The 16,217-nt window shown below is 44.0% G+C and overlaps 1 long non-coding RNA gene across 1 annotated transcript in view; it reads left to right on the top strand.

The window, feature by feature from the left end:
* Positions 1-16,217, top strand: part of LOC125940932 (uncharacterized) — a 77,354-nt gene that overhangs the window by 12,012 nt on the left and 49,125 nt on the right. The window contains exon 2 of the long non-coding RNA XR_007464091.1: positions 7,352-8,198. This is a non-coding gene — a long non-coding RNA (uncharacterized LOC125940932). The remainder of the gene's footprint in view (positions 1-7,351; positions 8,199-16,217) is intronic.

The raw sequence follows: 16,217 nt of genomic DNA on the forward strand, positions 1-16,217 counted from the left end.
GTTGCAGAGGCCGTATTTAGGTAAGCGAATAGCGAAATAAGGTATTTTGGCATCGTACACAATGCCCGGCAGCATCGAGCATTTTGAGCAGTGAGCACCGCACGGTGCCGTAATGAACAGCTAACGAACGAGTTCATGCAAATTGGTACCATGTTAACTGCGTTATTCCAGTGGTATGGATTTGCAAATATATTTTTTTAATGTGTGCAACCTTACCTCGCTCAACACGATGACGCGCTTGGAGGGTAGCGACATTGCTGTCATGCCGTTTACCCTGCCACTTGTGAAGTAGTTGTGAGCCTCAAGAGATTTGAATGCTTTCATTTCAGTAAGCGATACGTGATTCGTCGACAGCACCAAATAATTTACAATGTCTGCATGCTTCATAACCGGTAGCAGGTCGACGTCCCTCGTCGTGTCGGTCCCGCCGCACATGTACAGATCAACACCGTCGCACATGTTGATTTTTGCTTCGTAGCGTGCACACGTTGGGCCCACCAGCTCGGCAAAATATGATGGGCAGAAGTCCTTCTGCTTGGCTGTCATTGAACATGCGATAGTTCGTAAATCGCAATATCAACGCCGATAGACTGCACAGACGGCGCTGTGATATCATGTGAAAACTATGTATTGAGACTTTGTCTTGGAGTTTCCTCGTAACAGAATTATGTTTTTTCGCATGTTACAATTACAATCCGAAGTTATCATATGTCTGCAGTTCGTGTGTATGTCGTACGTACTTTATGAATTTTCTGATGCAGTTTACTTTGAAGACTTCAATTAGTTCAATAGGCACTTGGCGGAAGGCCTAGAAGAATGAGGAGTATGCTGCACTATATGAGGATATGCACTGTTATTGCATGATGATAATGTGCATGCCATACCTTCTGCTTTCATGAGCTTTGCCATGTTCCTGTAGTTGAGATGCTCTACTTCTCCTAAAACTTTTCTTTTAAATCAGAGAGATTTCTTTCTGCAGCTTTCTCCTATCACTAGTCCTTCTGGCTGAGAAACGTGACAGCTGCCAGTCATATCAGTCACTTACATTGCTATTTTCAGCACCTGGCCATCCTTAGCAACTTATTGCACTGCTGGATGTATGCCACCATTCTCTGGGGGCAGTGGAAGCTTGTTTCTCCGACAATTCATTGCCGCGTTGCCAAGCTTCCAGTCATCTTTGAGCCGGCTTCTTGACATCAGCCGATTGATTCACCATTGATGAAGGCGAGCTTGGCCTGCAGAAATTTCTAGGAACTGGTGCCATCGGCAAGAGCTGAGGGGGCATACTTTGCCACTGCTTCCCATGACAGTTGCCCTCCTCTTGAATAACTGGCAAAGCCTCAGAGGCACAATTAGGGAAAAGAAAAATCGGTTGAGGGTATGGGAAAGTGGAGATGTATACAGGAAGTAGGGGAGATGGTAGAGCTGCAAGAAAAGTGGTCATTAAGAGCGTTGGCTGCATCATTGAGCATAGTGAGGATAGTGTTGATTGACTCTATGGACAGTTCCACCTTGTGTATCGTTTGCCAGTTGCCTGGAAATGTGCAAAACATTGCTGCTCAACATTTTTGTATCTGAATTTTTGGAAGGTGTCGTTGAATGTGAGCAAATGTGTGCACGCCACCTTTACAAGGAAGCGCTTCGACAAGAGCACTACCAAGAGCACTAGGCTAGTTAGTTAGTGCAAAAGAATTCAAATATTTAGGTGTCTGACCTCGGATTTGCGATGGGCTATGCAGATAACTTATTTAATGAACAAAGTGCCGTCGGTTCTTGGCTTTCTTAGGTGAAATTTCACTGCCCTACCCAATGGTCTGAAACGACAATTGTATTTCACATACGTACAATCAACACTCGAGCGTACATGTGTATGTGGAGACGCTTACACCTTATAATTAACTAACTTGAAAAAATGTAGAACTGGACTGCTGGGATTGTCCTTAGAAACTATTGATAAAAAACTCGGCATGACAGAGGCTAAACATATTCTCCAGTGGTCGGACCTAAATGCTCGCAGAAGAAACCTGCATTTGAAATTCTTTTATAGCATATATCATTCCCAAAGTGGCATAAGTCGAGAGAAATACACGAAACCACCTTCATATGTATCACAAAGGCAGGATCACCCTTTGAAAGTCGAGGAACTTGCTTTTAAAAGTGACATTTTGCTGTATTCTTTTTTTGACCAGACAGCGTGCGCCTGGAATCTTCTGCCACCTAATGTCGCACAAATTACATCTGTTAATGCTTTTTACTGCACTTTGAGTGTATAAACACCCTTCTATAAACTTTCGTATTTCGAATGAAGTCCTCTCTGCTGTAATAATGCCTTATTGGCAATGCAGGTACTGAATTAAAAAAGAATGAAATAAAAAACATCACACTTAGGTCTCGAGGTGGTTGTGGCAGTGGACACAGCAACACTGCATACCGCCAGGCCTGCGGGATGACAAGGTCTCATTTCTCATCGTGAAAATGCAACCCAACACATGCACCAATGTAAACAGGGATTTAGCTACTGCGATAAAATAGGATTTAACCGTCTTGTTTGAATCTGTCCACAAGGGGACAGATTAGCGCAAGTGTCGTGGGCTAAAACTTCAGCTTGCTAACTTCATGCCAACTATGGCACGTGCACTGCTGTGTCTCGGCTGTAATGAGATTTGCACAGCTGTCCGTGGCTGCACTTAGATTATTTGGCGTGTGCTCTGACATCACTGGCAAAAAAACTACCCTACTCCTCTGCAAAGTATCATTTGCAGTTCAGTTGTGTTTTGTTGCTACTGCTGGAGTTTGATGCTGTCACTACTGCTTTTATCCAAAAGCTTAGGTTGATGCAGCCAAAGCTTATGCATTGTCATCAGCTGATGGCTTGCACACTTTCACATTAGAATCAGTCTTCCCATGTTCTTTCATGTCTACACTGTTCAGGACTTGCCAGATTTCAGCATGTGATGATTCTGCTAGGTCTCGCATGTTGACACGACAGCTGTGCATGCTACTGTGAAACCGTGCTTTTTTGGAGAGTGTGTCGTAGTTGCTAGCTTCATAACATTTCTGGAGCAGTGGTAAAAGAAGAAGAGAGATCACTGTTATAGGGTTTGGAAAGAGCAAGTGCCTGGAAACCTTGAAAAATTTGATTGTATGTGAACATTCAAAACCTGGTTTATCTTAATGTGGACAGCACTTATGATCTGAATATCTCTTGCGAAATAGTGTTTGACGTGCCACTTTATATGTGCTTCATATTTGATGTCAGAACTCTTAAATAATGCACTTCTTTTCTGCATATAAAGGTATTCTAACTTTTTGTACTGCTGAATATTGTCGCTTTAGTGATTAAATTAGCCAGTGTCACATTAATAGGAGTTGAGTCTAGCCTGTTTGTGTTGATTTGTGGTTTGTGTTGATCTACGAGGCTGATTCAGAAAGTAATGCCTCCAAGCCCACCCCTTTGCCAATAGTACTGCAAACATTTTGAACCCTTTATTATTAATGTGCTGATGTATAGGCTACAGAATGTTAATTGCCCCACCTTCCTATCTCTTTTTGTTCCAGAGTAATCGAGCATTCCATGGCATCCAGTGGTGACGTTCGGTTGAAACAGTGGGTTGTAATTGAATTTCTGACTTCGGAAAGTTGTGGCTTGTGTGGAGATTTGATGTGGCTAGATTTTGGTCTTTCACGGTCTTTTCCCACCTTCGCACAGTGCTGACGTCGGTGCAGGCATCCCCGTAAACTGCAGTCAGACGGCGATGAATCTTGATGGGCGCACAACCTTCCGCAATCAGAAATTCGATTACAGCCCGGTGTTTCAACCAGACATCACCACTGGATGCCATGGATTGCTCAATTACTCTGGACCACTGGATGCCATGGATTGCTCAATTACTCTGGAACAAGAAGAGATGGGAAGGTGAGGCAAGTGACATTCTATAGATTAAACATCAGTGCATTAATGATAAAGAGTTCAAAATGTTTGCAGTACTATTGGCAAAGGGGTGGGCTTGGAGGCATTACTTTCTGAATTGCCCTCGTACATAGGCTGCTGCTTCTGTAAAGTGGTTGACCTGGCAAATTCCATGGTGTTTATTTGTGCTCTCAAGGTAAGGCATGCTCAAGTATACAAAAGCAAAGGGCTCGTTAAAACAATTGTTCGTCTTCAATTTGCATCAGGGTTCCTGCATGTTTGCTGATGTATGCATAAATGCCGATTTCTAAGTTTAGTTAGAAAAATTATACATATTGCCAAGTTTCTAGAGTTCACTGCTCATTTTTTTTAGTGTCTCTATTTTGTTGATGTTCTTTTGCAGACATTGCAGTCTTCAAGCAAGTGTCAATATTGCTGACAGCTGTATTTCTTTATTGTTCCCAATTTGGAGCACTGTTTTGATTGTGCCTGGTATTACTTTGAATGCTATATTGCGTAGATTTTCTTCAAGTGGCTGATTTTTTAGCTTTGGAGTGATTGCTTACATATGACTTAAAACGTTGGATGAAATGGGACAGACGCCACATCAACTGGCTCGTTCCGCATGCTCTTCTAGGCCTGGAATTTCGATTTTGATACGGCCAGTGGTTCGCCAAGTACCTGGTATCAGTGAGACTCTTGCATGTGTTGCGCATTTGTGTGCTATGCTTGTAGCTCATGTATCCTCCCAAAACCTCAGCATGTCCTCATGAACATCAAGGATGGTCTCACACATGATAAATTCTCTTGTACTTGTATGCTATCCCCTGTCTGCAGTACAACTGCATGTACAGTCCAACTTCGTTATAATGAGCAACCTTACCTGTTTAAAACAGTTCTATATATCACGTAATTTGATTTTTCCCATATCTATCTACAAAAACCTAAATGAATGTGATGTGTTTGTTATATATGGAGCTATTATCTCCAGCGGAGAAATAAAACAAAGGAATCTATTTATACAAAACTATGCGTATTTGGCAGTAATTTATGGCTCTGCTATAAAGTATTGCTCAGTATCAGGGTGGTGTTCTCGATGTGCGAGATTGTTTAAACGTGCTCTAGTCCGCTTTCCTCAATATTGACACCTAACCGGGGCAGCACATCAACTACAGGCAGTGTGTCCTGTGGGTGTGGTGGCTCGTATTCAAGGGCTTGAGCACCGAGTTCGATTATCGATATATTAAATGTCTCATTTGTTATGAGGTAGTTTACATGAATAATTACATGAATAGATCTGTACCACTTCGATACGATGCACTGTCTGACTTGGTGCAGACTGAATGTTGTTTTCTGTAACCTCCCTACTGTAATTCCCTCAGGCGAAATGTACCTAACGAATAAAAAATATATTTCGGTCAGCAAGTATTTCAGTGCACGTTGAATGTAGAGAATAATTTGCTTTAACCAAGTTTGTTATATTTGGGTTCAACATTCGTCTCTGGAACAGCCTCCCCGATAACATAGTTGTGGGAACTGATTGTGAAAAACTCCGGCACTTGCTGAACTCGCTTATCCCTAGCTAACCCATGTTGTCATACTCACTGTTTAGTTTTCTTTTACTTTTTGCCTTGTACTATAGTACATTTGTTTACAAACTTATTGAGTTGTTTTTATTGTTTGAATGCACAGCTGCATGTTAATGTTTCTGCAATTTTTAGGCTGTGCACCTGGCTGGTGTTGTTTTTTGACTTGTATACTGTTGCTAGTTTGCCACTTTTCAGTGTGTACTTTGTTCTGTGTCCCCCTTACTCAATGTGTCATCTATAGTGGCCTTGTAAGATATTTTACCGAAAAAAAAAAGCAATACTGTACATCGGAAAAGCCAGCTACTTTGAAAGGATACTCAAGGGGCATCAGAAGGGTGTAAATAAGCATCGTGTATGCATCAGTACCTTTTCATGATCACTACAGATCACCAGATTGGCTGACAGTGTGCAAGTCCTTGCAAGGGAAAGAAATTTGAATTAGTGCCTTTATCATGAATTGCTGTACATCCAAACAACTGCACAAACTTTGATTGGGAATTATGGAAATCTTAATCTGACGCATTGTCACACCATATGCATACTGTGCTCAACCCCATGTAACTAAGCACTTTTTTACCCTTCACTATAGATTAAGATGGTCAAAAGGTTGTTTTTGATATAATACGTAACTCTGGCTGGCATCGGTCCCACTTCATCACGATTCCTGACTAATGACGCCTCACAAAGAATGTCAACTTGAATACTCAACTTGGGGTATACCCACAGTGTTTCCAGCTGTTCCATTAACACTCTATGCAGATTAGTCAATGAAAGCATGGTTTAGACCTCACCTCCACCGTTATTAAAAAATATATATTTTTTTTCAGATTCCCTCCCGGGAGAAACAAAAAGGATCCACTGGGCTGCTCAAGAGCATAGCTTGCCATATCTGCATAATATCAAACATCCTACAAGTAAATCTAAACTGATAACTTTATGTTGTCATGGGGCTGAAGACCTGTGATGAAGCAGAAAAATTGTTCATGTGTGGTGTAGGAAAATGAGGGTTACCATATGAAGTTGAATTTCATCTTTCCATATCACTTGGTACATTGTATAGCCGTATGCTTGAGATAAAACACAATGCTCACATCGTCTTTCACAGTTGATGTTTGCTTAGGAAATCGGAACATATATATATATATATATATATATATATATATATATAGTTATGTGGTAAAGCGAATTGATAAATAGTTGCAGAATAATTGCAATGCTTACTAGACCTGAACTGCACTAATTTAAAGGGCTTGTTGGAAAGGTGGAATCTTGTGCTATGAAAGTTGATGTCATTGATGAAATTTACCTTATCAGTTCCAGCTGTTGGTCTGCTTATGTGTCCGTTGTTATTCTGTGATATTATTTGTTTTGCTCTATAGTGCTATATGTTAGTGATGATTGAGAGCTTTGTGCAGATGTTGAATGTGTTCCCTGTCTTATGGTTTTCCCTGTCTTATGGTGAATGTGTTTTCTGTCTTATGGTTTGTCACATGCTTTCACATTTTTTCGCTTCCTCTCAAATGCAATATATATGTCAATTGAATTCGTTGAGAGGCTGTCTAATGAGCATTTTCTGTGTTTCACAAATTGGAGTTGGTCCAGAGGTAAAGCATGCTATTAAGGGCCCTTTTATCAAGTTTTAATGTCGTGCATATGCTTTATATCTGGTTTTAATGCCACAGAAACAAAAACGTGTAGTAGTATGCATACGCTGTATGAAGACTATGAACTGATAAGTGTGAGAAAACAAATATATGAAATGCTATCAATTCATTTATTGACATAACCTCGTAATTTTTCTTGACTAGGGCATGCGGTGAATTTACCAAAGTGGCAGTAACTAGAAAGCAAGGAGAAGTGTGGCTGTGACTGTTTTGATTTGAGGCCTATAAATAATTGGACTTGGGATGTACACTGCAAGGGCTGCAAAGGGAGGTTTCCTGCTTCAGTCACGCTTTCCAGTTGTCACTTTTGTTCAGTAATCATTGCCTTTTGATCAGCTCACTTGATGCGAGGGATTATGTATGTGTAAGGGAAAACACGAGGTATAAGAGTAGGTTGTGCTCTTATGGTAGCCCCTAGTAACTGTTTTTGTAAAAGCCTTTATTTTATATTCATGAAACAATCTCAAGAGCTCGAAGAAAACAAAAACAAGACTTTATACTAGGGGTGTGTGAGTACAGAATGTTAGATTTCGAATCAAATCAAGAAAAAAAAAGCCGTATATTCAATCGAATATCAGAAAATTTAACACCAAGTTTCATGCTTACAAAATTTGTGCAACCTATAAACACGTGCTGCCCACTTAGGAGTCTACTCACATTATGTAACAAGACTGTTGCGAGCTATCAGTAGCTGAAGTACTTAAGATTTGAGGTGTATGGTGTGGTCTACTTAAAGGGAACACAAAATTGGTATGTCAGCACTGATAACTCGGTTTGTGTAAGGTCTGGAAAATATTTTTTTTATCAATAGAATGTGTTGAATAGAACGAAGTGCTTTGTTTTTCCTTTGAAGCTGAAGAAATAGAGATTTTATGTTGTACTGAATACCAATGAGGTTTTAAGTTTAATAGTGGGCCATACTGGGCTTAATGGCAATTTTCTATTGTTTAGAAAGTTTTGCTTTCCACTTAAAACAGAAGGGTCTATCCATCCTTATGGCAGGTGGTTTCTTTGCGTTATCGTCAGCCCGTTAAGGTCAATCTGCGCTATTGAGAAAAGCGGGGGCCGCGCGTCACGTGACTTGGCACCGCTCCATGCGGTGATTAGCACAGTGCAGGTCTACCGTGGTCAGCGCCTTTTCACCTTCAGGATTGGCATTGATTGCCGCCTGCCGTGGGTTCTCAAATCGGAAGGCCCACAGCAAGGTCGCGCGATTCTCCCTTTCCTCCCTTTCTGTTTGCGTCTACCTTCTGTCCGGCCGTGTAAATGTGTCTGCAGCTGGGTGGTAAGCGCACTAGCCGCATGACACTTTCGAGCATCGAAAGCTAGTCTTGTGACGGGTAGCTCGAAGCTGCGAAAAGAGGCTGATGTGCGCCTACAAACGGCGTTTCAGCAAAGATGGTGGCCGGGAGCAATTAACGGTCATCCCGTAAACTCGCTTTCGTTGGCGAGGCAGTTTGTCGGCTTTCTGTGCGTCGTGCGTCCGCTGCGAACAGATTTGCGTTGATTCGGTACGAAACCGTAACTTCAGTCCCCGACACGATGACACCCGACGACGCTGCTCGAATTGGGCCCAACGGGCTAGACATGTGGCCAGTGGCTGGACCGTGACAAAAATTCGTTCCGGCCGATGTAACGGGCCGCAAGCTGTCGCGGACAGCTTTTCGCTAATATGTTCATGTGGGTGGCTCATCACGAAATCGCGAAATCACGCGTACGGGTTAGATGGCCATTGAATTAGTGGTGTTCAGGTCAAAGGGTGACTAACGGGTGACCAATTAGCAACGACATCGAGCATGCTTGCCAAGTTCGTCTGGTTGCTTAAGCTCGCATGCGAGCAGATAGCTCCGATCTGTGCGAAACATTTGCGTGCGTGAACACGGACCACGTGCCTTCCAGTGGTTAATCGGCCCCATCTTCACACATGCTTTCGTGCTTTATATGCACGCTGCTTGTGCTCCCTCTGTGCGCGTCGTGTTTCGATCGGCCCCGTTGTCCTGGACGAGCGTAGTAACGATACAGATCGCACACCGGGGGAATGCTGCTCGTGTCAAGGCAACGAACGCGGCTGAGTCTTTCATTGAATGTACCGAATAATTTGTAAAACCGCGTGGCGAATAGTAGGTACTCTATTCATGAATCGAATTCGGACGTTCACTATTTGATTCGAAATCGAGTATTCACACACCCCTACTTTATACCATTGATTAGTGTCCTCAGTATTTTTAAGAGTCGTTGCAGGCCCATATGGTGGCACTGAAGGTCACAGCATTGCATTATTATTGAACTATTATTGTTAAAGCTACTGTTGAAAACTAAGCCTGTCCACTGTTGTATTAACAAAAATCAGAATACCAAAGCTCAGCGTGTGTTGCAGGGGCTTTTTTAAAAAGGGACACTTAAAATGAAACCTTTTTACTGGAGGTACAGTAGTAGGTTGCTGTATTGGAAGAATATTTGCTTTGGTGGCTATACCCGACTTATTTGGGGAAAAAAGCAACCCATTGTTTGAATATTATCCCTAAGTGGATGGCATTGCGCTACACCTTGTGTTCTTTATATAGTGGCAGGTTTGAATTGTTTTTGTTTGAGATCTACAGATGTTTCTAGGCGAATTGCTGACATATTCCTACCTCATAAACACACCAGGCATTATACTCTCCAGTGTCACTGAAAGTCCCTTTTGAAGATTCAGAGGTGCCTTCTGCACCTGTCATTTGCTTCTACATCACTTTTTGTTACCAATAGCTCCAGCTGCCAGCAGCTTCAGACAGTAATCTACCACTCAAACATAATCTAAGGTTCTCCTGTTAAATTTCTCTGAACTTGCATGCTTCTACAAAAAAGTGAAAGTTTTAAGGAATGAGACGTGGTTTTCTGACTTCTACTGCAGCTATGGGGTCACGAAGTCTTCAGGGCTCTGGAATTCTGTCTCATTCAAGCTCTGGTGCTGCCAGCGACATTGTTGGAGCGGAAATGAGTGAAGCTGGACAACCTGACCTCGCCTTTACGAGCCCATTAGCATCTCTATCAGTGCAGGACACGCATTGGTGTTCACATAAGGAATTTCACTGTGCTTTGTGTTCATACACTGCGACTACCAATTACCAGTTAACACGGCATATGCGGAGGCACACGGGCGAGAAGCCATTTAAGTGTTTTTTGTGCTCATCCGCATTTGCACAGGGTAGCGACTACAGGCGTCACATGTCGGTGCACACTGGCGTGAAGCACTTCAAGTGTGACCTTTGCTCTTACTCCTCAGTCCAGAAGTGTGACCTGGAAGTTCACAAGAGAATCCACACAGGCGAAAAGCCATACCAGTGCAATCAATGCAGCTATGCTTCCGCACGGAGTGCTGACATGAGGCGCCATGTACTTCGGCATCACAAATGAAACCATTTTTGTTTTGTTTTTTAGGAGAAGGAATGTTTCCTCTATTGCAGCGGCCACGGCACAGAACAGACAACCACACTGATGTGCCACATTTAGCACAAAGTCATGTGCCAATGTTGCTACGAACATTTTACTTAATACAAATGGCATTAGCTACAAATGGCATTAAGTATATGCTGAAGTATTTTGGATAATCTAGAATTGCGACAGTGGTTACAGAGTGCAGTAAACAATAAACAAAAACCACAGAGGATAAAATAGCGAAAGGCAGCCACACCTCGAGGCACCTCTCCGTAAGCAAATTCTTCGCGGCTTGTAATAGATGCAATCTCAACAGTCCTGAAGCTGATTGTGTGGTGAAATGTGAGGTGTGGAGTAAAGGAAGAAATATTGGTTCGCGAAAACATTGACTCTAGTATGAATTTGTTAACTAGTCATGAAAATGAATAAATCGGTTTGGTATGGAGTTCTGAAACTTCTGTGATAAAAACTGTGATACAGCAACTGGAGTAGCAGTAGTTTGCTCTCATGAAGAGAAACTGAATAGGGGATGTTTTTTGTTTTTTCATTTACACTACGGTGCCATTCTGAAACTTTTGTGATAAAACCTGTGATAAAGCAACTAGAGTAACAGCAGCAGTCTGCTTTCATGAAATGAAGCTAAATGAGGAATGCTTTTTTGAGTTACACTATGAATAATAATTTGTGAAGTGGGCTACTTTATTATGCAGTGCTTCAAGCTTGCTATTTATCTCTGATGTCAGTTCCACATTTGTGAGAATAAAGTCGACCAAAGGAATTGGCAGATGGAAAGTTTCATCTAATAAATTCATATGCTTGAATTTATTCGTTGTTTACTGCTTTTATGTGCAAGGGGGTGGCCATGATAAGTCTCATGCTACATCACTGTTATAGGGTGGTCAGTATTTTACTCGAAGTATGCTTGCGAAAGTGCTCTGAACTGATAAGCATCATCGATATAATGTTTATAAAGTTCTTAAAAATTATTAAAAGGGAATAAGAGGAGCACACCTAGCAGAATAAGAAAGAAGAGGAAAACTTGTCTTTTCCATGCCCCGGGGGAATCGGTGAAGCTTTTGTTGGTGTTTGTAAAATGCAACAATTTTCAAGGACAGTAAACCATGAATTCGAACATGTTTTAATTTGGAAATGTCTCGTTCAACATAAATGCAAGCCTGCAAGATGGCTGATGACCTATCGCGCACACTACACAGCTAAACAAATGCATCCTTCACGAAGCCGTCTCTCGATGTACTAGTTACTACGCGCAAACGTAAATGGCTTGGCGCACTGTGGGTCGTCGAGGGGTAGTATGAAGCCGCGAAGGAAGCGGAGGAGGAAGGCGGCTGGAGTAGGAGAAGAGAATCGTGCCGGGGAAAATGCGAATACAGATAATTTTAAGATTGGTTGGTGCTTCTGGTTTGTCTCGGATAGCGGTAGGGAAAACACGAAGGCATAAGCGCCGACTACGGGGGGGGGCTCCGGGGCTCGAGCCCCCTCCCGAGCTTTCCAAAGGGGGGGGGGGAGGGGCATGCCTCCCCCCCCCCCTACCCGCTCCTAAAATGTCATTACCAGAGTCCTGTTACCCAAATCATTTATGGTTTCTTTTAAGTTGCCTCTACCCTTTTCCTTAAAGTTTTCATGCGGCTAAAAGCAAATTGTTGCATCATTGTTGACGCAGATGTGCACGGCTTTTCATACTTTCGCTTTATTTCTGAAAATGCTGACAATAGGAAAACAAGCGCATTAGAAGCACCAACGGCGGCTACCTCATCCGTAGTTTTTCACTTCAACGTGTTATATTAATTTCCAGTGTGAACACCATGCAGACACATTATATTTCAATGTTTACACAGGACAAAGATTATTATATTTTTAAAGAGAAAGAGGTAGCCAGCTAATTATTTCTAATGATATCGATAGCCTATGTCTAGAGAATGAATATGTTGCTGTATGTTCAGCTCGCTACAAATTGCTTTGCGCGCTTTTTTGACACTGAAAAAGACCTGCAGACTTCATTGACCCCTTCGGCAGTCTTTTATCAACGGTGTGTGAAATGCACGTGAATGATGTGTCTCAGCATTGCTTCTCTTTCCAGTAGGTAATGCTAGTGACTCATGAAAAAAAAAAAAACTTATAATTTACAACATTTATTGGGGATGGAAACATCGCAACGTGCATGTAGAGGTCATAAATATATATAATTAACATAGTAACCGAAGTGACGCCAAGCCGGACGCACTCGGAATCAGGATCGATAGCAGTCATGCGCAGCCGAGCTTATACTAGGACTAAAAAAAAAAAAAAAAAAAAAGGCTGCAGTTTCGCCGCAAAGGCGAAGCAGTATTAGTGCTAGCGAAGCATAAGACACGAAGGAAGATTCTTCCCCTATAAGTCCGTGTAAGAGCCGCACCCCCAACTTGAAAGCAAATGTATTTTAAAGGGCCCCTAAACCACCCAGAGGTCGAAATTTAGTTGTGGTGTTGCAGTTGTGCACGAGTCTACAACGAACACGTAGCCACGAGAATTTTTCGACACGCGTTTGATGATCGAAACACGGCCCTCGCTCGTTTCGCTCTTTCCTTCGCTACTCTTACGCTACTCTCCTCGTCGGCTGGTCTCTCCTCCTCGCCGAGTGCTCCTCCAAATGTCACGTGACATTCCTCGTCGCCAATGCGCTTCTTGAAACACTTTCCACTTCCGGTTAAGGCACGTCCGCACTAGCGGCAACATGGAGGAAGGAAAAAAATGAGCGGCAACTATACCGACGGCGAACCGACCTCCAGCGCCGTAGAACGTCTGCCGCGCGAGAGGTGTCCAACGTATACGGCAGTTCCTTTATTCTATAGCACTTCGGCCGGCACACCGCCTGCTGCACGATCGACGGGCCAATCGACGACGCGCGAAGTTGCGCGCCTCCGCCGCCGGCGGCGAAAACATAGGCTGCAGCTAGGTTCTGTTCCAAGCAAAATTATTTCCCCTAGATAAACCGATGCATAAATTGTATATTTTATGTAAAACAATATCTGCTGTCAAACGTTTTACATGAACGAGAGCTCCGATACTCGTCGAGCTCAGCTGCAGTGCACGGCTACCGACGGGAGACGACCGGCTCGGCTGTGCTCGCATCGCAGCGGACGGCGCACCTATATATCAGCGTATTTTTCTTCTTTGTGTACAATTATTGCGAAGAGCGACAAAAAAGATAAGAAAATATTGCGGCTTGTGAGCGTCGGTAATTCATTTGGAAGCGCCGTCCGCTTTAGTTTTGAAGGGAATCGGAAAAGGCCTAGCGACGATATCGGCGCCGTCGAGCGATCAGCGGCGGTAAGGCTGCCGTACAAATGAGTCCCGGTCTCATCCTCTCTACGTACGGCAAGGAAATCTGGCCGTTCGCGAGCAAAACCGCTGTCGAATAGTCTGCGATTGGCAAACGGCTTGCGGCGAGTTACCGTGCCGGTAACGCGGACGGGCCTTAGCCGCGACTCAGCGCTTCTCGGCTGCCCGGTGTTACTTCCGTGCCGGCCCGTGCTCATGCGAAGCGTGCCGCTAAGGACCCTGTGTTGCGCGCACGTCAAGAAAGGCCAACACTGTCGCACTCTGTTCGCGCAGCTAATCAGACTGCTAAGCACGACTGTGTTGGAACGCGAGCGATTTGGCACTTGCGTTGCGGGCTGTAATTACCGATTCGCAAGCGCGCAGAAGCGAGCAACACGGCGAGGAAGAGCAGGGAGCGCGCGTACCTGCTAGCAGACTAACCGGCAGTCGTAGGTTCTTGCTCGACCAATCGACATCATCGACCCGGTTGACATCACCAGATGCACCCTGGTGACATCGTGACGACCGCTGGGGATACCGGAAAGGCCAGGAGAGGAGGACGGCACTGTTTTTTTGTTTTGTGTGTGGTGCGCCCGCGGCGCGTAGCGCTGGAACGTTTGGTATCGTTGAAACTTGATCGTGACGGCATTCTGAACTCAATTGCGAGTGTTTACTTGAAATGTTCAAAAAATATGTGAGGTGGTTTAGGGGCCCTTTAAAGATCCAACCGAGGAGCAATCGCGTTCACCGCTAATTCCGATCGCGCTCCACTGCGAATTTTCCCGCGCAGCATACTGTCGCGCGTCACAACTATATATATATTGGAACTTAGAGGTTGAGGACGCACGTATGTAAAAAAAAAAAAAAAAAAAAAAAAAAAAAAAAAAAAAAAACGATACTTTATTTCCAACGTTTCGGCCGGGCTCCGGCCTTCGTCAGGGAATACCGGACGACGAAGGCCGGACCCCGGCCGAAAGGTTGGAAATAAAGTATAGTTTTTTTTTTCGTACGTGCGTCCTCAACCTCCAAGTTCCTGTTCAACTACCGGATCCCGGCATAACCTCACTTCATATATATATATATATATATATATATATATATAAAAGTCGATTACAAGTTAAGAAGACAGGAGAGGTGCCCCACCCTGATCACTGAAGCGGAGCAGCCGATTGCCAACGCGACTAAAGAAATAGTCCCGCTGACGCGACTCGGCCCAGCTCGAAGCGCGGGCTGCCATGTCCTCTGTCGGCGGGGTCACCGGCCGTTCGGCTCATGACGTCAGTCTAGAGTGCGCGCCCATTGGTGGATGCTCGTGTGCATCCGCCTATGAGGGGCAAATGTCACTGCCTTCTAAAGTTGAGAGGAGGCGATCGCGGAGGTTTACGGCGGATTTCATACTCGTAGTTGGAAAAACTTGATAAAATAGCCCCGTCCCATGTAAGGCTCGTCAAAATTGCGACAAAGAAGTGCGGCCCTCACACGATTCTGTACGTTGGTTATATCGCCTATATGAATTGTAACATTTACTTACTAATTCAAATAACAAACATCGTGCAATGCACCGACCATGTAAGCCTGTAAATATCTCGCTGGATGACCACGAGCAGTCGCTATCACAACGCTGGCGTTATGAAGAAGGCCGGCAGCGGGGACTAACGGTTCGTACAGCCAGGCGATTCACCGCGACTCCGAAAATTACATTCATCATCATCATCATCTGCATATTTTTATGTCCACGACAGAACGGCCTCTGTCAACGATTACCAATTACCCCTGTATCTTAACTTAGGCTATGCGATCTGCAACACTTGGGAAAAAGAAGACAGCGCGCATGAAGTTAGCAGCCATCCCTGCTCGCCCTTGATCATTGCAGCCCCCAATGATTACCAGCAATTGGATACGGCACGCAGGCTGCGTAAGCGTACAGCCATTCGCAGCTGCGGCAGGGCTAGATGACAAGACGCGTGCTCTCCTCCCTATGCGCGCATTTGATCACGTGACCTCCAACTAACCCGAATATTGACCGTGTGGAAAGATAATATCGATCAAGCCGCAATGCTTTTCGGCTCAGTGTTACGCGCTTTTTCTCGCACCCATGGGTCGCTCAGTCATATGACTTATGACTTTATACGGAATATCACGGCGACGACGACAGCGAAAATTTGCCTGGAGTGTCAATACAATTGTCGCAATAAAAGCAGAAATAGAAAACAGGCGTCGAGCTCGCTTCTACCGCGGCTGCGGACGTTGCAATGTGCACCGGCTACAAACACAGCATGAGCGCCAAGGACAAAACCAACAGTGGGTACCTCGCTTATC

The sequence above is a fragment of the Dermacentor silvarum genome, chromosome 10, assembly GCF_013339745.2.
Source record: "Dermacentor silvarum isolate Dsil-2018 chromosome 10, BIME_Dsil_1.4, whole genome shotgun sequence".
Lineage (NCBI taxonomy): Eukaryota > Metazoa > Arthropoda > Arachnida > Ixodida > Ixodidae > Dermacentor > Dermacentor silvarum.